This window comes from Ovis canadensis, chromosome 8 (genome assembly GCF_042477335.2).
Source record: "Ovis canadensis isolate MfBH-ARS-UI-01 breed Bighorn chromosome 8, ARS-UI_OviCan_v2, whole genome shotgun sequence".
Taxonomy (NCBI): Eukaryota; Metazoa; Chordata; class Mammalia; order Artiodactyla; family Bovidae; genus Ovis; species Ovis canadensis.
Genome location: NC_091252.1, coordinates 78,142,095 through 78,164,883, shown reverse-complemented (window position 1 = coordinate 78,164,883; position 22,789 = coordinate 78,142,095). Strand labels below are relative to the sequence as shown.

At 40.6% G+C, this 22,789-nt stretch overlaps 1 long non-coding RNA gene across 6 annotated transcripts in view; it reads right to left on the bottom strand.

Moving 5' to 3' along the window:
* LOC138444911 (uncharacterized) overlaps positions 1-22,789 on the bottom strand; it is a 41,090-nt gene that overhangs the window by 1,862 nt on the left and 16,439 nt on the right. For 2 of the 6 annotated variants that reach the window (XR_011258650.1, XR_011258647.1), the window contains 4 exons: positions 22,374-22,464; positions 21,604-21,703; positions 5,039-5,131; positions 1,610-3,617 (listed from right to left, as the gene is read on the bottom strand). This is a non-coding gene — a long non-coding RNA (uncharacterized lncRNA). Of the gene's footprint in view, positions 1-1,609; positions 3,618-5,038; positions 5,132-9,207; positions 9,316-21,603; positions 21,704-22,373; positions 22,465-22,789 lie in introns of those variants that run through there. The other 4 variants (XR_011258649.1, XR_011258648.1, XR_011258652.1 and 1 more) reach the window with 3 other exon arrangements.

Here is a 22,789-nt window from a genome sequence, read left to right as displayed (position 1 = left end):
ACCTTCTAGAAGTATTGCTTTTCTCCTTAGAGATGACCTAACAGAGTCTTGATGAGGATCCACCACTTCACAGGACTAGAAGAAGGCATGGAGTCCATCACCAATCCATTTCTTTAGGGGCTATATTAGTCAGGGTACTGTATTACTGTAAGAGATAACTGAATATCTCAGTGTGTTAACCCAGAGAAGATGTATTTCTTACCCACATCACACATCCAATATGGATGCTCTGCTGCCCTCGCTCCCTCAAGTGACTTCATCATCACCTAACTTCCCCTGTGAGAGCTTCCCTAATCCTCTGCAGCTGGCAGGCTTGACAGAAAAGAGAAGGGGAGTGTGCAGTCTTACTTGGGGAGTTTTGTGGGTCAAGCCTGAAGGGAGAATGCCACCTCCCCATCTCATCCCATCCCCTCAGAATGTAGTCTGTTGTTCAATTCCAAGTGCAAGGGAGATGGCAAGTGTGGGGTACTTCTGAACCCAGCAAGAGAAATGAGATTGTGAGTATGTGGTCAGCTCCACCACAGATGCCAGACTTCTTTCTGGTCCTTCCCTTTACCCTTTCATCCCTTTCTTCCTTTCCAAATCTATGGAGTTCTTGCTGCTCTGGTGAGATGTTTCCATGTTCTATCCATCCTTGATGGTACCTTAGTGGTCTGGGTACCACTTCTGTACTGGGAAAACGAATTTAGTCTTGGGTGGGTAGTCTGGAAGGGAATTCAGAAACAATTGCTTTAAAATGTTTTAATCATTAAGATGGAAAAGGGTAAAAATGAATAAAATATGACTGACACATATATATCTTTAGTATATTATTTTCCGCAGAAAGGCTGCAAAATTCCTGATGTGGCCTGACATCATAGAAATGCAATATTTCCGAAATGAATTGAGCCCATATATTTCATATATGGAGGAAGCTATATCTAGTCTAAATCAATATTTAGCAATTATTATTCGATCCCTGGGTTGGGAAGATCTCCTGGAGAAGAAAACAGCAACCCACTCCAGTACTCTTGCCTGGAAAATCCCATGCACGGAGGAGCCTGGTAGGCTACAATCCATGGGGTCGTGAAGAGTCAGACACGACTGAGCGACTTCACTTTCACTTTCATAATGAATAATAAGCAGTAACATTTTAAGTTCAAATTTTTCAAGTTAGTGAAGGATGGATTTCTACTCTCCATCTTGACCTATGGCTTGTGATAAAAGGTAGCTGCCAGAGAGTGATTCAATTATAACAACTTAGAAATTTAAATTTTAGAAACAAAGAAACATTCATCTCATTCATAGCTAACCTTCAGCTTATTCCAAGGTGGGGTGGGGGTGGGGAAGTAGGGGAAGGGGTAGGGCTGGAGAGTCATGGAGAGGAAGATAAGGACAGTTAAACTTCTTTAAATTAATTGTATTTAATTCATCAGATTATATAAGATGCAGTACTTTTTAAAAATTGGGCAACTTGTCAGTATTTTCCTCCTCATAAGAATTTTAGTGAAGAAATTAATGCATTGGTAAAGATTGCTAAAAGAGACAGAGGAATTAAGGACAGATAGCACATAAAGAAACGTGGGCTTAAAGCACAGAATAAAACTTTAGGCAAAGCATAGTTAAGTTATTTCTTTCTGAAAATTAAACATTTTATTTTAGTTTATTTTTAAAATGTCCCCCTTATTGATGAACCGATAAGGTAAAAGAGAATTGTGGTAACTTTTCATTTCTGCTTTTCAAGGGGTAATACATTTTGCTTTATTCGCTTGTGAGGCTGAAACCATTTTATTGTTGATTTTATAAAGCTTGAGTAAACAAGTTCTGTTTACCAGTAAGCCCACATTGACATGGTTGTAATCTTTCTTCCTCACTGGATGATTCATTTACTATAGAGAAATTCTTTCCTCAGAATGTAAGCTTCGTTAGGACAAATTCTTAGCTTCATCACTGTATTCCTAGCATCTAAAAGAATATCTGACAATAAAGAATCTGCCTACCAATGCAGGAGATGCTAGTTTGATGCCTGGGTCGGGAAGATCCCCTGGAGAAGGAAATGTCAATCCACTCCAGTATTCTTGCCTGGGAAATCCCATAGACAGAAGAGCCCAGTGGGCTATAGTCCACAAGCTGGACACAACCGACTGACTAAACAACAAAAAGTGCAAACAGGGGTCCTTTCATTCCTCTTTCATTGGGTCATAATGTCCTGGATCTTAACCTGAAGATGAATTAGATCATTTTGTCAACTCTATGAATGACATATTGAAAGTTTATTCATTTACTCTTTAACTCATTCAGTCATTGATGTACTTTGTGTTTATAACAATAAGCTGGGAATTGAGGACCACTGGAATTTAAAAGATGTAGCCCCTAAGAAGTACTAAATTCACTGAAGATTAAAAAGTCTATTCAAAAGCCAATGATATGATGACAAGCACAAGGAATTTGAATAGGCCAAGGTAGTGTAACCTTTCTTCAGTTCAGTTGCTCAGTCCTATATCTGACTCTTTGCGACCCTATGGACTGCAACATGCCAGGCTTCCCTGTCCATCACCAACTCCTGGAGGTTACTCAACTCATGTCCATAGAGTCAGTGATGCCATCCAACCATCTCATCCTCTGTCATCCCCTTCTCCTTCTGCCCTCAATCTTTGCCAGCATCAGGGCCTTTTCCAATGAGTCAGTTCTTCACATCAGGTGGCCAAAGTATTGGAATTTCAGCTTCAGCATCAGTTCTTCCAATGAATATTCAAGACTGGTTTCCTTTAGGATGGACTGGTTGGATATCCTTACAGTCCAAGGGAATCTCAAGAGTCTTCTCCAACACCACAATTAAAAAACATCAATTCTTCAGCACTCAGCTTTCTTTATAGTCCAACTCTCACATCCATACATGACTACTGGAAAAACCGTAGCTTTGACTAGACTGGACCTTTGTTGGCAAAGTAATGTCTCTGCTGTCTGGGTTGTTCATCTTTTTTTTCCAAGGAGCAAGCATCTTTAAATTTCATGGCTGCAGTCACCATGTGCAGTGATTTTGTAGCTCCCCAAAATAAAGCCTCTCACTGTTTCCATTGTTTCCCCATCTATTTGCCAAGAAGTGATGGGACAGGATATCATGATCTTAGTTTTCTTAATGTTGAGTTTTAAGCCTTTCTTAGGGACACTATTTTATGAGTTAGTACCTGGGGGCCATGACTTTGTTCTCCTAAAAGCTTTTAGGGAAAAGCTAGGGAATCCCACAAGTTTCTGAAACTGGATTGATAGCTCCTTAGGGGCAGAAATAATACCTTTACTTGTATCACCTATGAAGGGCAGAGACTTTCTTCTAGATTGTTGTTCTTCAGCTGCTCAGTCATGTCTGACTCTTTGTGACCCCATGGACTGCAGTATGCCAGGTTTCCCTGTCCTTTCCCATCTCCCAGTGTTTGCTCAAATTCATGTCCATTGAATTGGTGATGCCATCCAACCATTTCATCCTCTGTCACCCCCTTCTTCTGCTTTCAATCTTTTCCAGTATCAGGATCTTTCCAATGAGTTGGCTATTTGCATCAGGTAGCCAAAGTATTGGAGCTTCAGCTCCAGTGTCTTCTAGTTGGAAATCAATTCTTCTAGTTGGAAATCAATTCTTCTAGCTGGAAACCAATAAATATATGTTGGTGATGAGTTATACTACTAATAGCACATTAACCTGCTGAAGGCTTTTAAAGTGGTAACAATGATACTAACTTGTCTCCCATATAGAGCAGAGATGGGACTATCTTGCCTTATGATGACTGACTCTATTGGGTATCCCAAAGATCTTTATAGGAAGGGGTATGTTACAGAGACTCCGATAGTCCTAAAGTGATGAAGAGTAGATGTTTCCATGAAACTTTCCTCAGGGATACATACATAATTTTCCAGGATTTGTATATAAATACAACGTGTCTAGGATGCATTGAGAAACCCACTATACAGGACATTCACCTACAGATAAAAGATGTGGGGAAGATGTTTTCCAAATGGATTGGATCTCTACTGTTTGTCTCGTGCTATCTGAAGAAAGCAATACCTTCCCTCCTCCTTTTGATACATGACATGGAGTTTGACAGGAGGTGGGAAATTATAGCTAGATTTTATTGAGCCTTCCACCTTTCCATCGGTAAAATTCTAATTCAAAAAGTAGATCTAGGATAGACTAAATCAAGAGATAGAATAAAAAAGACCCTTGGAATAACTTAATGAGAAAAATATTTTTAAATCGAATTAACACTGTTTGAAGAATGAGGCAAACTTGATTCTGACAAATGTAGGGCTCTCAATAGGTGAAATTTTGTACACACAGCACAGATGTGTTCTGACAGATATTCAGCAAAAAGGGAAGATCATGCAGTGGAAAAACTGACATGAGTTGGTCACATAAGTCTTTGGAACTATCATACATGAGTCATGGCAAATTCTTACAAAGAATGAATTTAATAAAAAATGTATGATTTATCCAAGGTGTCTCAATTTTTAAAATTGTACCGATGAGCAAGTAAGAGAGAGAAGTGATGAGAATTCAGTTTTTCTTAAACTAAAAGGGAAGTGAAGGGAGGGAAAAGAGTCAGTCTCAGTTGATGTCTTTTCAGTGGAATCTGGAAATACATATTTGCCATTTTTTTTCACTTTAGGGTCTCTCAAAATCCTAAGTTCTTGGGGGCCTAGTGCTGATTTTCTATACAGATATCCTTGTTTCTAAGAAAGATAAGTCATAAGAGAAGAGTTAGCTTGTCGTGCTTGTTTAAATGTGGGTGGCTTGCTGTTAGAATTCATCAGGGCCCGTGTTCATTCTTTTTGCTCTATTATCCTCACCATGTGGCTTCCATCTTGTGCTGTGCTCATCCTTCAAGCCAGCACAGTGGAGAGCATATCCACTATTCTTTTTGATTTTTTCTTTCTTTCTTTCTTTTTTTTTTGCTGTGCTGTGAGCAGCTGGGCCCAGCAGTGAAAGCACCAATTTCTAGCTACTGAACCACCAGGGAAATTCCATATATCTTCTTTTTTAATGCAATGTTTTGGAAATTGTACACACCGATTTAGCTCAGCTCCCATTGGCAGTACTCCTAGTCACGCGACCACATTTAGTTGCAAGGAAAGCTGGGAAATGTAGTCTTTAGCTGGATGGCTATAAACAATTATAAAAAAAATAAATGAAAAAAAAAAAGGGAGTTTGACATATTAACTGTAAATAAGTTGCTTTATGCCTGCATGTTGACTTTACAACCCAAACAGAAATATAAGAAGTTACTCCATTTTATGGATTTCCCTTTTGGTTCAGTGGCAAAGAAACTGCCTGCAGTGCTGGAGCTGCAGGAGATGTGGGTTTGATTCCTGGGTTAGGAAGATCCCTTGGAGGAGGGCATGGCAACCTACTCCAGTATTCTTACCTGGAGATTCCCATGGACAGAGGATCCTGGAGGGCTACAGTCCACAGGGTCACAAAAGAGTCAGATACAACTGAAGTGACTGAACATGCATGCATGCCCCCTTGGGAAGTAGCTGGCTTTCTCATTACCTGGCACCTGTTGGTGGCCCTGTAAAAGTCCTTTATCTAGGCCTGGTCTTCTCTGCCAACAAAAATGCATAGAACTTCATGATTCCAGGAGTGTGATTAGCTGCCATTTTCTGTGATTCACTTTACCCTCCTGAAGCCCCATCTCATCCCATTAGGGCTTTGCCATCTTGGGAAATTACAAAGCCTTCGGTGCAGATCCTAGATAAGAGTCTGGGGCCGCACCTGCATTTTCACTGAGATTTCTGCATCCAGATCTCTAGAGGGAAAAGGTGGGGATTTTGCATGCTAAGGCAATTTGGGAAGTGAATTTTTAAAAATCAGAGATACCTTCTTTTGTACGCCTTAAATCACATTGTGTTAAGAGGTTGCTAAATCCACCCATGGGAATGGCAGACTGATAGAAAGAGAAATTGAAATATATTAGTGAACAAAGAGAATCTATATTCTAATGCTGAAAATTTTGTGGTATGACTCTCCCCTCACTTTTTCCTTTCTGTGTGTTTTTTACCTAAAATGTTTTGACAATAATTATAAAATTACAAAGGAGAAGTGAAGAGTTATGAAAACCTACTGTAACAGCTTGCAACTGAGTTTCATGAAATTGCAGATTATGTAGAAGATGTGCTAAGTCACTTTGGTCATATCCAACACTCTGCAACCCTGTGGACTATAGCCCCCTGGCTCCTCTATGGGATTCTCCAGGCAAGGTGGGTTGCCATGCCCACCTCCAAGGGATCTTCCCAAACCAGGGATCAAACCTGAGTCTCCTGCATTGCAGATGGATTCTTTACCACCGAGCCACCAGGGAAGCCTATTATGTAGAAGATACTAGGCTTATTTGCAGAAGACATGTCAAAAGTTTGGAGAAATGAAAGTTCAGGGCTGCTGACATGAGTGTATTTCTTTTGGAAAAAATTCACCATAACAACTTCAGTGGCAATAACCAATTTATCCTTCATTTCTGGGTTTTAACGCAGATCTGATTGCAACGAAGTACATTGTCCAAGTTTCTAAAATTGGTCAGCTTAACAAACTGAAGTAATTGCAATCAGATGTAGCATAGGATAAGGTCAGCAAGTTATCTGAATGAGGGGAAAAATCTGTGTAGGATTTTAAAAGGCAATCCCAGTGTGCTTGAGCTTATTCCTCTACTTCACACCCCCTCCTTCCTTCTCTCTTTCTAAACCAGAGCATTCCTCCACAAAAGCCCATTATTTGGGTCTAAATCATAAAACAGTTTATTAAATTGAAAAACGATGAAAAGAACAATGAAAATCTGCCCTGGAAACATAAGGACACAACAGGAAATACAGAACCTCATCTAGGAGCAGGAAGTGATAAAATGACAAAGAAAATTCAAAGATTTGAAAATGACCTTTGAAACTCTAGAAAAAACTCACAGATCTTCCATCAATATGTTCATGCACAAAAATGAAAATTATACAAAATGTTTTAGGAAGCAGATGTTATCCAAGCATACTGTAATTATCAGCTCCAAGCCATCTTGCCTTTTTTTCTTTTCATTTACTAGATAACATGAAAATGTTAGATGCATTGATCTTGGTGTTGAATTTGCAAGTCCCTTTGCAAGATTACAAAAATGATAACATTTAGTAGATTTGAAAGCAAATATGATACTCTTTTGCATTTGCAGAGTTACTATGAAAAGAAGATCAATGAGTGGGCAGTGCACAGACAAAGAGCAATATTTCAGAGAGATGGCATAGAGAACCAGAGAGTCCTTGGAGAGGAAGAAGTTGGGTAAGTAAATAATGGTTGCCCAGTCATTTCTGACTCTTGCGACCCCATGAACTGTAACCCACCAGGCTCCTCTGTCCATGGGATTTCACAGGCAAGAATACTGGAGTCGGCTGCCATTACCTTCTCCAGGGGATATTCCCGACCCAGGGTTCGAACTTGGGTCTCCCACACTGCAAGCAGACTCTTTACCACTGAGCTACCAGGGCATATATAGAAGTTGGGTGGTCTGGTCCAAATTCTGTCCCTGATCTCTGTGAACTTGGAGAAGAACATTTCCTAGTCAAGGAAACTTCTTTTTGACTATTATTTTATCCATAAACTAAGTAGAAAGGGCTTCATAAATGATATTCCAACATGCTCCATAGAGTTCTGGGGGATCCGAGGAGCTTCTTAGGGATCACAGAAGTCTAAAGGCCAAGGTGGGAAGGCAAGCAGGAGTCTTGGTATTCCTCTCCTGATTCTATCTTAACATCTCCTACAGACTTGTGTTACTTCTTCGTGTTTCCAGTTAATAGTGCTTTTGAACAAATACTTCTGTGGTAAAAATAAAAATTGAAAAAATTATAATGAAAGTGTCTCTGTCCTGGGAACCCCTTTCCTACCCTGTTGTTGTTCCGTTGCTAAGTCATGTCAGGCTCTTTGTGACCCCATGGACTACAGCACATCAGGCTTACCTGTCCTTCACCAACTCCAGGAAGCTTGCTCAAGCTGATGTCCATTGAGTCGGTGATGTCATCCAACCATCTCATCCTCTGTTGTCCCCTTCTCCTCCTGCCCTAAATCTTTCCAGCATCAGAATATTTTCTAATGAGTTGTCTCTTCACATCAGGTGGCCAAAGTATTGGAGCTTCAGCTTCAGCATCAGTCCTTCCAATGAATATTCAGGATTGATTTCCTTTAGGATGGACTGGTTGGATATCCTTGCAGTCCAAGGGAATCTCTGGAGTCTTTTCCAACACCACAGTTCAAAAGCATCAATTCTTTGTTGCTCAGCCTTCTTTACGGTCCAATTCTCACATCTATACATGACTACTGGAAAATCATAGCTTTGACTATATGGACCTTTGTTGGCAAAGTAATGTCTCTGCTTTTTAATATGTTGTCTAAGTTGGTTATAGCCTTTCTTCCAAGGAGCAAGCATCTTTTAATTTGACGGTGCAGTCACCATCTGCAGTGGTTTTGGAGCCCAAGAAAATAAAGCTTCTCACTGTTTCCATTGTTTCCCCATCTATTTGCCATGAAGTGATTGGACTGGATGCCATGATTGTAGTTTTTTGAATGTTGAGTTTTAAGCAAGCTTTTTCACTCTCCTCTTTCATCTTCATCAAGAAGCTCTTTAATTCCTCTTTGCTTTCTGCCATTAGGGTGGCGTCATCTGCATATCTTAGGTTATTGATATTTCTTCTGGCAATCTTGATTCCAGCTTGTGCTTCATCTAGCTTGGCATTTCTCATGTTGTACTCCAAATATAAATTAAATAAGCAGGGTGACAATATACAGCCTTGACATACTCCTTTCTCAATTTTGAATTGGTCCGTTTCCATGTCTGCTTCTATTTCTTCTTGACTTGTATACAGGTTTTGCAGGAGGCAGGTAGGGTGGTCTAGCATTCCCATCTCTTGAAGAATTTTCCAGTTTGTTGTGATCCACACAAAGGTTTTAGCATAGTTAGTGAAGCAGAAGTAGATGTTTCTCTGGAATTCTCTTGCTTTACTATGATCTGAAGGATATTGGCAATTTGTGCTTCTATAAATTCTCAATATTTAACCTAAGTGGTTTCCTAATTAATGAAAGCCTTAGATTTGTGTTCACCAGTGCCCTGTAGCACATGTCAACTCACTGCTGCAGATTTTCTATGATCTAGAAAATGAAATCTTTTTCAGTTTGCATGGTCCTGCAAATTGAGATATTCTTTCTTTTGTAACTTTTTGTTATAGTCTAATTCATAAGATAATGATGTGAAGGCCAGGGAAATTCTGCTATTTTCACTTTCTGGTTGAAGTCCATCCTAAAAACAAATACCTCTCATGGAGCTATTAAGAAAAAAAAAAAAGTCAAATATATGGAAATTAAGGTAAAAGAAGGCTGTTATTTAGAGAAGTATCTAACTAAAAATTACCCAGCCCTCTAGAAGCATATATCTTTGTTTGACTAGCTATTTATTTTGATTAGGACCTACCCAGGCACACTGCTTTTGCTTCCCAGAGTGAATTCTAAGTGGCCTTAAAACCTTTCCTTAGTTGAATCTTTTTTTCCCCATATTTTGTCTTTTTTTCCTTCTTTTTCTTCCTTTTTTTTTTTTTGGTTTCTGAATCTTGGCTATGTGAGTGAGTCAGTGATATTTGTCTATATCAGGGTTAGGACTATATCTTTCTATGGCAGGATCAAAGATAACAGTTATCAGATCAACTGGTTGTGACTGTATAAACAGTAGGGCAACTTGTATATACAACTTATTGTTTGGGTATTGTGTCTTTCTACATCCAGGCCTGGAGTCTAGAGGTTATTGGACCATTAGGCTAGACTCAACTAAATAGTCCACATATCTTTCTGTATGTAGGAATATAGCTTGTGCACAGCTAATAAATCATTCCCTATTGGAGACAGTGATAATTGGAAAACTTTGGAATGTTTTATTTTTTTCTTAATTAGCTCAGCATCACTGAATGAGTTTCATGAGTAAAGTTGTTAAATAAGGAAGCTTTCTGTAGGCTAATTTTGTACAAAAAACATTAATATAAATATATTTAATTGGTTATACACTTTATAAGATGTGCTTAGAAGCTCTAGAAACATGTCAGCCTGTATTATGTTCTTATCCTTAATGGAAACATGAATCTACTCTTTTAAAAAGAATAGGTATCTTATTGACTTCAATGGAGAATTTTACTCTTCTCTATGATATTGTTGATAACTATGACGTGGCGCTCATAGTAAAGAAACTTTCTGCCAATGAAGGACACCCAGAAGACACAGGCTTGTTCCCTGGGGCAGGAAGATCCCTCGGAAGAGGGCCTAGCAACCTACTTCAGTATTCTTGCCTGGAGAATCCCATGGACAGAGGATACTGGCAATTTATAGTCCATAGTGTCACAAAGAGTTGGACATGACTGAATCACTGCAGATGGTGACTGCAGCCATGAAATTAAAAGACACTTACTCCTTCGAAGAAAAGTTATGACCAACCTAGATAGCATATTCGAAAGCAGAGATGTTACTTTGCCAACAAAGGTCCGTCTAGTCAAGGCTATGGTTTTTCCAATGGTCATGTACAGATGTAAGAGTTGGATTTTGAAGAAAGCTGAGTGCTGAAGAATTGATGCTTTTGAACTGTGGTGTTGGAGAAGACTCTTGAGAATCCCTTGAACTGCAAAGAGATCCAACCAGTCCATCCTAAAGGAGATCAGTCCTGGATGTTCATTGGAAGGAATGATGCTGAAGCTGAAACTCCAGTACTTTGGCCACCTCATGTGAAGAGTTGACTCGTTGGAAAAAACCCTGATGCTGGGAGGGACTGGGGGCAGGAGAAGGGGACGACAGAGGATGAGATGGCTGGATGGCATCACCATCTCGATGGACATGAGTTTCAGTGAACTCTGGGAGTTGGTGATGGACAGGGAGGCCTGGTGTGCTGCGATTCACAGGGTCGCAAAGAGTCAGACATGACTGAGAGACTGAACTGAACTGAGCTGAACTGAAGCTACTTGACACACAGACACAATGAATTAGCAGCCATTCAGTCTTAACATCAGCAACTTGCTTCTACTTTCCTCTCAGGCTTACCAGAAGTTATGAATTTGATTGTTAACAAAGGACAACCTGAGGATTTCTTGGAAAAGGCTAATCCAGATATACTTAAAATTATGGACAAATTTGGAGAAGGCAATGGCAATCCACTCCAGTACTCTTGCCTGGCAAATCCCATGGATAGAGGAGCCTGGTAAGCTGCAGTCCATGGGGTCCGCTAAGAGTCAGATATAACTGAGTGACTTCACTTTCACTTTTCACTTTCATGCATTGGAGAAGGAAATGGCAACCCACTCCAGTATTCTTGCCTGGAGAATCCCAGGGATGGGGGAGCCTGGTAGGCTGCCGTCTACGGGGTTGCACAGAGTCGGACATGACTGAAGCGACTTAGCAGCAGCAGCATGGACAAATTGTATTTCCCCAGATTCATATGTTGAAATCCTCTCCAGTACTTCAAAATGTAACTGTACTTGGAGATAGGTTCTTCACAGAAATAATTAAGGTAAACTGAGGCCATGTAGGGGTCTTCCCACCTGGCGCTGGTGCTAAAGAGCTGGCTTGCTAATGCTAAAGAGACGTGGGTTTGATCCCTGGGTCGAGAAGATCCCCTGGAGTAGGGCTGGCAACCCACTCCAGTAGTCTTGCTTGGAGAATTCCATGGACAGAGGAGCCTGGAGGGATACAGTCCATAGGGTCTTAAAGCGCTGGACACGACTGAAGCAACTTAGCATGCACACACACATAAGGCCATGTAGGTGGGCCCTAATTCAGTATGACTGGTGTCCTTCTAAGAAGACAAGGTTAAGACACAAACACATATAGGAAAGATCATTTAAAGACAAAGGGAGAAATGGCCATCTATGAGCTAAGGAGAGTGGCCTCAGAAGGAAACCAGTCCCACTGATACCTGTATCTTGAATGTCAAACCTCCAGAACCATAAAGAAATACATTTCTAGCATTTAAGCCACCCACTCTGTGGTACTTTGTGCTGGTATCCTAGCAAACCAATATATTTAATGTGGTATTTTAAAAGTGTAGACTTTCAAATTGCCTTTCGTTGACAACTCTGACTGTATTTGGGGAGTAACTGAGGGTTTCTATTAATTCTTTCTTAAACCAGAATGAGATGATTTCATGAAAGCAACTGCTGATCCAAGGTCCAGTGGAAAAAAAAAATGAACTAGGATTGATGAAGAAAGATGCAGAATTTGGTTTTTTAGGTTGAAATATTATTGATACTGTCGTTAATGTTTTGTATTTTCCTAGGTTTTCCAGAAAGCCTTTTCTCCTCTTTCTCCATTTCTCTGAATGACTCAACTTAATAGAAGTTACTTCTGCAGTTTGAAGTAAAATGTTCTTTAAATGTTATCTCTTTCTGATCTCCCTTTCTGATCTTTCTGATCTCTCTTTCTGACCTCTAATATACAATTAGATAGTTTTTCTATGTCTTTCTTTTTTATGGTAATATAATTGTTGGCATAGGTTCAATAAGAATCAGATATCAATAAGAATAAATAAGGTCAGTTTTCATTCCAATCCCAAAGAAAGGCAATACCAAAGAATGTTTAAACTACCACACAACTGCTCTCATCTCACATGCCAGCAAAGTAATGCTCAAAATTCTCCAAGCGAGGCTTCAATGTATGTGAACCATGAGCTTCCAGATATTCAAGCTGGATTTAGAAAAGACAGAGGAATCAGAGATCAAATTGCCAACATCTGTTAGGTCATTGAAAAAGCAAGAGTTCCAGAAAAACATCTACTTCTGCTTTATTGACAATGCCAAACCCTTTGACTGTGTGGATCACAATAAACTGTGGAAAATTCTGAAAGAGATGGGAATACTAGACCACCTGACCTGCCTCCTGAGAAATCTATATGAATGTCAAGAAGCAACAGTTAGAACCAGACATGGAACAACAGACTGGTTCCAAATCGGGAAAGGAGTTTGTCAAGGCTGTATATTGTCAGCCTGCTTATTTAACTTATATGCAGAGTACATCATGCAAAATGCTGGGCTGGATGAAGCACAAGCTGGAATCAAGATTGCCGGGAGAAATATCAATAACCTCAGATATGTAGATGACACTACCTTTATGGAAGAAAGCGAAGAACTAAAGAGCCTCTTGATGAAAGTGAAAGAGGAGAGCGAAAAACTTGGCTTAAAACTCAACATTCAAAAAACGAAGATCATGGCATCCAGTCCCATCACTTCATGGCAAATAAATGGGGAAACAATGGAAACAGTGAGAGACTTTATTTTGTGGGGCTCCAAAGTCACTGCAGATGGTGACTACAGCCATGAAATTAAAAGATGCTTGCTCCTTCAAAGAAAAGATATGACCAACCTAGACAGCATATTAAAAAGCAGAGACATTACTTTGCCAACAAAAGGAAAAGCTATGGTTTTTCCTGTAGTCATATATGGATGTGAGAGTTTGACTCTAAACAAAGCTGAGCAACAAATAATTGATGCTTTTGAACTGTGGTGTTAGTGACTGTGGTGAGAAGACTCTTGAGAGTCCCTTGGACTGCAAAGAGATCCAACCAGTCAATCCTGAAGGAAATCAGTTCTGAATATTCATTGGAAGGACTGATGCTAAAGTTGAAGCTCCAATACTTTGGCCACCTGATGCGAAGAACTGACTCATTGGAAAAGGCCCTGATGCTGGGAAAGATTGAAGGCAGAAGAAGAAGGAGCTGACAGAGGATGAGATGGTTTGGTGGCATCTCTGACTCAATGGACATGAGTTTGAGTAAGCTCCGGGAGTTGATTATGGACAGGGAAGTTTGGCATGCTGCGGTCCACGGGGTCACAAAGTGTCGGACATGACAGTGATTGAACTGAACTGAATAAGAATCTGGCCTCTTTTTTTACTAGGATATAATTGCATGAATTGATTGCATAGTCAAAGACACGCTTGGAGTGTCAAGTTTGAGAATTCATCTTATTTAATGCACTTGTGATAAGACATAAATAAAGAGCAAGAGTTTTAATCCATGTGGAACATATACCTATAAAGCTCTTCCAGGAAACTGGTCTGATACCTGTTGTGGACAAAGAGAGTCCTTGTATTACAAGTAGGAAGAAAAATCATTTCTTTGCAGGTCTGGTGCTTGAGCAGATATCAGAGACCTTGAAGAGAGAGAAGTTCACCTGTATTTATTAATAGTGAAAGTGAAACCTAGCAGAGAGAATTTCTTGGGCTGGATTTTCTAGCTTCCAGATAGAAGATCAAATGATGGACTTTCAAAATGTATTCACAGTCCAGGATTCTTTATGAAATCTCAAGACTAAAATTAATTTTATGACCTTAGTAACTAGCTCTGCATTTGATCATCATAAAGAAGTCTATATGGTTAAATAATACCTCTTGTTTAACATCTATAAAGTAATTGGGTAGACACATTATGAAAGCAGCTTTTTGTGTACAATTTTTAGAGATTATTTAGGGAGCACTTAAAGTTGGCTTAAAGCTCAACATTCAGAAAACGAAGATCACGGCATCCAGTCCCATCACTTCATGGGAAATAGATGGGGAAACAGTGGAAACAGTGTCAGACTTTATTTTGGGGGGCTCCAAAATCACTCCAGATGGTGACTGCAGCCATGAAATTAAAAGACGCTTACTCCTTCGAAGAAAAGTTATGGCCAACCTAGACAGCATATTCAAAAGCAGAGACATTACTTTGCCGACTAAGGTCCATTTAGTCAAGGCTATGGTTTTTCCTGTGGTCATGGATGGATGTGAGAGTTGGACTGTGAAGAAGGCTGAGCACCAAAGAATTGATGCTTTTGAACTGTGGTGTTGGAGAAGACTCTTGAGAATCCCTTGGACTACAAGGAGACCCAACCAGTCCATTCTGAAGGAGATCAGCCCTGGGATTTCTTTGGAAGGAATGATGCTAAAGCTGAAACTCCAGTACTTTGGCCACCTCATGTGAAGAGTTGACTCACTGGGAAAGACTCTGATGCTGGGAGGGATTGGGGGCAGGAGGAGAAGGGGACGACCGAGGATGAGATGGCTGGATGGCATCACTGACTCGATGGATATGAGTCTGAGTGAACTCCGGGAGCTGGTGATAGACACCGAGGCCTGCGATTCATGAGGTCGCAAAGAGTCAGACATGACTGAGCGACTGAACTGAACTGAACTCTGAAAGCACAACCAAAACATGGAAAGAAGGGAAAAGGATGGCTACAGGTCCTTTCAATATCATATTTCTCCAACCTAATTAATATTTAATTATATAACAACATGCAACTTTGACCTGCTGTAGACTACTGAATAGAGCAGACTCTGTAAAGTTACATGTCAGTTTCTGACTTTTGTCCAGCCTAGATGTATGTAAATAATTTATGTCTTGTAGAAAAGATAATCTCAAAGGTTATGAGTCTATTGTCTAGAGATCATTTTCCAGTTTTGTCTGTAACTTAGCAAACTCATTTTGGCTTATCTTTGCTGAGTATGATACCAACTTCTGTTCCTCAGATGCTCTTGGAATAAGTTTTACCATTCTGCAAGTTCTTTCATGAAATAAGTAAATTAATCTCTGATAGACGTTCACTATCAATATCAAGTTTTTGTCATTTGAAAATTACACTTGAACAGGGCACAAATATTGATGTCATGCTGTTCCATCTGTAAAATTATGAAGTATTCACCTTGATCATAGTAACCTATATGCTATGGACTGTGTCCCCTTCAAATTCATATGTTGAAGTCCTAACTCCTTATTTTCTCAGAATGTGAATGTATTCAGAGAACGCCACTGCAGGGGTGATTAGTTAAAATCACTTTATTACGGTGGGACATAACCCAGCATGACTAGTATCTTTATGGAGAGCAGACCTTGGCCACAGGTGCACACACACAGAGAACATGTGAAGATGAAGGCAGAGACCAGGGAGATGTTTCTATAAGCCCTTTACCAGAAGAAAGGTGAGAGGCATGGAACAGATTCTTTCAGGGACCTGGAAGGAACTAACCCAGCAAACACTTCATCTTGGACTTCTAGTTTGCAGAATTGTGAGAAAATAAATTTCATTTTTTCACCCATCTAACTGGTGGCCATTCCTCTGGCAGCCTCAGAACACTAGTACACATGGCTGTCACCAATGAACCACTTTACATCTGATATTGTAAGACAAATCATCTGATGGGTCAGACAAAGGAAAATGCTTGACTCTGTAAGTGATAGAAAGTTTGAAAATGCTCTTAGCTCTGAAGGTCTTACAATTGATGTGGTGAGAAACAATATGGTCTTGAAAAATTAATAAAATTTTAGAGAGGCTGGGGTGAGGAGCTGTTCATAAATTGTTTAAAGGTATTGATCCAACAGCTGGATCAGATCAAGAGAAAATTACCTAACACAGTCCTGGAAGTGTATGTATGGTGGTGGAAGTATTGATGAAAACACAGCTTGTTAGAGCATTGATGTGAACATGTTTATCTGCAGGTGAGGGGAATGGGTTGAACCTTTCACACCCAGGGAAAGAACAAATCCATAGCCATAAGGGAAGTAAGGAAGGACAAAAAGAAGGCAAGAGAAGGTATACTGATTACTTATTTGCTAGAAATTGTTCTATATTGTTCAAAAAACATTCTCTCTCATTGAATCCTCAAGGCAGCCGGGTTAAATCTTAGAAGTTAATATATTGGGCTTCCCAGGTGGCTCAGTGGTAAAGAGTCCACCTGACAATGTGAAAGATGCAGTTTGATCCCTGGGTTAGGGAGATCCTCTGGAGAAGGAAATGGCAACCCACTCTTGTCTTCTTGCCTGGGAAATCCCATGGACAGAGGAGCCTGGAAGGGCTACAGCCCATGGAGTCACAAAGAGTTGGACATGATTTAGCAACCAAGAATCAACAACAATAATTGAAGTTCAGAGAGGTCAAGTATGTTGGCCCTGGTGATTCGAAGTTCAGCTAATGAATGGCAGAATAGAGTTTAGAACCTAGGCTTTTCTGACTCCAAAATACATGCTCATTTTAATGCCTTCCAGTTTCTCTTGTAATATTATAATAATATGGCATAAATATAATACAAATGACTTAAGATTAGCTATAGATATGGTAATTATTGTTGCTGTTCATTAAAAATCCCATGGACAGAGGAGCCTGGTGGGCTGCATTCCATGGGGTCACTAAGAGTAAGACATGGCTGAGAGACTTCACTTTCACTTTTCACTTTCATGTATTGGAGAAGGAAATGGCAACCCACTCCAGTGTTCTTGCCTGGAGAATCCCAGGGACTGGGGAGCTTGGTGGGCTGCTGTCTATGGGGTCGCACAGAGTCAGACATGACTGAAGCGACTTAGCAGCAGCAACAGCAGCACATGGGAAGGAGTAACTCCTTTCTTTCTGGCTCCTTTAGTTGGGCAGGTCACAGATTGATTCTAGCTAATGGTTCTGGCTTGTTCAGTTCAGTTCAGTCACTCAGTTCATGTCTGACTCTTTGCAACCCCATGGACTGCAACATGCCAGGCTTCCACATCCATCACCAATTCTCAGAGTTTGCTCAAACTCATGCCCATAGAGTTGGTGATGCCATCCAGCCATCTCATCCACTATTGTCCCTTTCTCCTTTTGCCTTCAATCTTTCCCAGCATCAGGGCCTTTTTCAGTGAGTCAGTTCTTCGCATCAGGTGGCCAAAGTATTGGAGTTTAAACTTCAGCTTCAGTCCTTCCAATGAATATTCAGGACTGATTTCCTTCAGGATTAACTGGTTGGATCTCCTTGCAGTCCAAGGGACTCTCAAGAGTCTTCTCCAACACCACAGTTCAAAACCATCAATTCTTCTGCACTCAGTTTTCTTTATAGTTCAACTCTCACATCCATGCAAGACTACTGGAAAAGTCATAGCTTTGACTATATGGACCTTTGTTGGCAAAATAATGTCTCTGCTTTTAATATGTTGTCTAGGTTGCTCATATCTTTTCTTTGAAGGAGGAAGTATCTTTTAACTACATAACTGCAGTCACCATCTCCAGTGATTTTTGGAGCCCCCTAAAATAAAATAAAGTCTCTCACTGTTTCCATTGTTTCCCCATCTATTTGCCATGAAGTGATGGGACTGGCTGCCATGATCTTCATTTTTTGAATGTTGTTTTAAGCAAGCTTCTTGACTCTCCTCTTTCACTTTCATCAAGAGGCTCTTTAGTTCTTCTTCAATTTCTGTCATAAGGGTGATATTATCTGAATATCTGAGGTCATTGATATTTCTCCTGGCAATGTCAATTCCAGCTTGTGTTTCATCCAGTTCAGCATTTCACATGATGCACATAAGTTAAATAAGCAGGGTGACAGTATACAGCCTTGACATATTCCTTTCCCGATTTGGAACCAGTCTGTTGTTTCATGTCTAGTTCTAACTGTTGCTTCTTGACCTGCATGCAGATTTCTCAGGAGGCAAGTAAGGTGGTCTGTTATTCCCATCTCTTGAAGAATTTTCCACAGTTTGTTGTGATCCACACAGTCAAAGGCTTTGGCATTGTCAATAAAGCAAAAGTAGATATTTTTCTGGAACTCTTTTCCTTTTTTGATTATCCAACAGATGCTGGCAATTTGACCTCTGGTAACTTTGCCTTTTCTAAATCCAGCTTGAACATCTGGAAGTTCACAGTTCACATACTGTTGAAACCTGGCTTGGAGAATTTTGAGCTTTACTTTACTAGCGTGTGAGATGAGTGCAATTATTATGCTGTAGTTTGAGCATTCTTTGGCATTGCCTTTCTTTGGGATTGGAATGAAAACTGACCTTTTCCAGTCCTGTGGCCACTGCTGAGTTTTCCAAATTTGCTAGCATATTGACTGCAGCACTTTCACAGCATCATCTTTAAGGATTTGAAATAGCTCAGCTGGAATTCTGTCACCTCCATTAGCTGTGTTTGTAGTGATGCTTCCTAAGGCTACTTGACTTCACATTCCAGGATGTCTGGCTCTAGGTGAGTGATCACACCATTGTGGTTATCTGGGTCCTGAAGATCCTTTTAGTATAGTTCTTCTGTGTATTCTTGTCACCTTTTCTTAATATATTCTACTTCTGTTAGGTCCATACCATTTCTGGCCAGAAATGGCTTGTTCAGGGGGAAGCAACAGATATCATTTCTGGGCTAGAACTTGGAGTCATCAGGAAAAGACTCTCCAAAATGCCAATTTCTTTGCCTCATAGTAGAAATGTATACTGAAATGGAGACTCAATTAACCAAAATTTCTGCAAAACTACAATGAACAGAACTTCTCTACTGACTCATACTGGATACAAAATATGAGTGAAAAATAAACTATTAATTTAAAATTATATTCACAGATAAAATAACATACAGAAAAATTTTTTGTAAAATAAAAGATATAGAAAGTAAAGTTCCTTCCTGTGTAAAATCTTATGATTCTAGGCAGATTTTGTCACTATAAGCCATTAAAAAAAACAATTTGCCATCTACTTTGCAATTATAAAAGAAATCTGTAACTGTAAGCTGAGTGATTAAATTATCATTGAAAATGAGTTTTGGCATCAGTTTTTTGTTTCTAATCATCAGATGTGTGATGGTGATTAAAAATATGTTGTTTGCATGCAAGGTATTGGCTGGCCATTTGTAGGCTTCACTCTTATACCCACAGTGGTGATAAGCGGGATGGACTACAACAATGAAAACCTTTTGTTTGGCACCAAACAGTAACAGCATGATACTTGAAAGGGCAGTGAATCCAGTGGAAAGTTTCATAGAATCAGGGAGTGCCAAAGCTATTTTTAATCACCTGGCAGGGGCCATACATGCTATGGCTTTGCAGGATGAGAAATCACTTTGGGCTGGTATGCCTAAAGATGTTTCATCAGAAAGATAAGATTTGAATAGAAACTTCATGAATTGGAAAGGAGACTGGATGGCTTGTAGGCACGAGGGTGTTGGGCAGGTAAACACAAAGATGGTGAACACACAGGGTGTGTGTATTGGCGGGGTGGGAGGGATCAATGAAATACTGTGCCTGCACATAAGAATTAAAAATTTTATTTCTAGGGACTTCCCTGGCTGTCCAGGGGCTAAAACTTCGCCTTCAAATGCAGGGAATGTGGGTTCGATTGCTGGTTGGGAAGCTAAGATCCCACATGCCTTTCAGCCAAAAAAACAAAACATAAAACAGACGTAACACTGTAGCAAATTCAATAAAGACATTAAAAATTGTCCACATCAAAAATAAAAGAGTTCTATTTCTAAACCAAAGACAGAACCCCAGTGTGTGCAGCGTTAAACATAGTCACAATGAGATAATATGTACAACAGCAATCCCAGCAGGCACTGGAGTCTAGAGTGGGCATGGTAGTCAGGGTGCTCAGTGTGAGCTTCATGTAAAGGAGGAGAGGCTTTGTCTGAGTGAAGAGAGCTTGCAATTCTGAGGGAGCAGTGGGAAACAAGGACATTGCTGACCCAGCTGGCCAAACTTGGGACACAGGATTGTAGTGGTTCTACCTGGAGAAAGTTTCTCAGGTCTGGGGGTAGGCAATTCTCAGGGTACTTTGGCCACCTGATGCAAAGGAGCCGACACATTGGAAAAGACCTTCATGCTGGGAAAGACTGAAGGCAGGAAGAGAAGGGGGGCGACAGAGAATGAGATGGATGGATGGCATCATCCACTCAATGGATACAAATTTGAGCAAACTCTGGGAGGTAGCAAAGGATAGGGAAGCCTGGTGTGCTGCAGTCCATGGGGTCACAAAGGGTTGGACATGGCTGAGTGACTGAACAACAATCCTCAGGGCAGTGCAAGTTTTCAATGAAGGCTAAGAGGGGAAAGGAAAAATAGTGGAGTTGAGAAAATTGGCCTGCTGTGGACCTGTAGTTGCAGGAAGCATGCAGGAAATGTTAGAAAGAGAAGAACACTGTAGAAATCTGCATGAGAAAAGAGGCAGCTCAGAGCAGTATGAAGATAAAATATTGAAAGAAGAGAGATGATCAGAAGCCAAGGGGCAGGGAGGTGAGCAGGATGGTTTAGCTGGCTGTGACTTGCCAAGGTCAGACCTAGGGATCTCCTGGTAGTTCACAGGCTGTGGCCCCTAGACCTATCTAGAGTTAGCCTAGGGACACTGCCCTTCCCAGAAAGAGAGAATCTCCAGGGGCTGGGCAGGTGGATGCATGCTAAGTCGCTTCAGTAGTGTCTGATTTGCGACCCTATGACTGTAGCCTACCAGGCTCCTTTGTCCATGGGATTCTCCTGGCAAGAATACTGGAGTGGGTTGCCATGCCCTCCTCCAAGGGATCTTCCTGACTCAGGGATCAAACCCATGACTCTTTCATCTCCTGCATTGGCAGGAGAGTTCTTTACCACTAGTGCCACCTGGGGGTGATGCTGTCTTGTCTTTTCGGAAAGAGTCATCGGAGGCTGGATTAGATTGTTCCTAGCAAGGATGGGCTAGCACTCCTGGAGATTTTTCACATCTCCGCAAGTGGGATAAGAATCTCTACACTGTTCTGAACAGGACTCCTTATCCAGTACCTGCCGCTCACTGCCATCACCAAGAAACAAAGAAGAAATGAAAATCTTTTGCTGGAAATATTGCCCAAAAAACCCACCTCTGAGACCTTCCTGGGAATCTCAAAGGCCTCCTCTTCAAGTACCATCATCTGGAAAAATAACTGTAGCTCTTGGGAATACCAAATCAGTGATGCTGCACTAGGAAGAGAAATCATTCAGGCTTAAAATGGTTTTGGTGGCTATTTTAAGTTCACTTTCTCTTTTGCTATCTCAGGAAATGGCTGCCTTCTCAACATGGTTAAATTGTAGCAAAAAGCAGTGACTTAGGAGAGCTGTTTCTTCCACTATTTATCTCATAACCATCATTGCAGAAAAATCCTACTGAATGTTGCCCAGCTCTCATTTGCACTATAGGCTACGTGGAGCCGAGGCAGTGCTCCCATCAGGGCTCTTTCTTCCACCACTGATAACAACACTGGGGCCTCATTGAAACATGTAGAACCAAGCTCCCAGTTTAACACAGCGAATGTATTTTGAGAGGCCTCTATCAGTCTCCCAGAAGCAGAGTTAGTGGCTCAGGTGCCGTACAGTGTTCACTAAGGCTGAGACGAGAGATGCTTTACTCATCTGTTACTGCCACACATTTTCTTTGAGTTCACTGCTGAAATTATTTAAAATCTTTCTCTGCTCTCTTTCATATGGCCCATGATTCAATTATCCAACTTAAGCAGCCAAAAGCAATCAGAAAAGATGGAAATAAAGACAAGAAATGGTTTTATTTACAATGCAAATGATCTGGTTCCCTCTCAAATAAGAGAACAAATCAAATTAGCTGCTCTTCACATGGAGAGGGAGGCACTGTACATACCCACTGGCACTTATCGGAGCTGGGTTCTCCAGCGGCTCTTGGCTCTGCGGAGGGTTTCAGTCACATTTCACCATAGCAAGCGTTTGATTCACTGCATGTAATTGGAATGAAAAAATATTGAAGGCAGTGGAAATGTACTCCGTTACAACCTGACAAAACGCAACTGCCAAGTGGCTGTCAGAATGTCTCAGTGAACAAATGACAAATACCCAGGGGAAGTGATGCAGAGTTACAGGGACAGCATTTATTAGCACTTCTACAACTTTGGAGGCTCAAAGAATGGCTGTTTTACCTAATTCCATGTTTTCCCCTCCAGTGGGAAGATGTGCCCAGCAAGACTTGCTCATAGGAAGAAGGTTAGGGTGAGAGGTTAGGTGAAGGATAGAAATACGCTCTACCACTTGGTTACTTTTCCA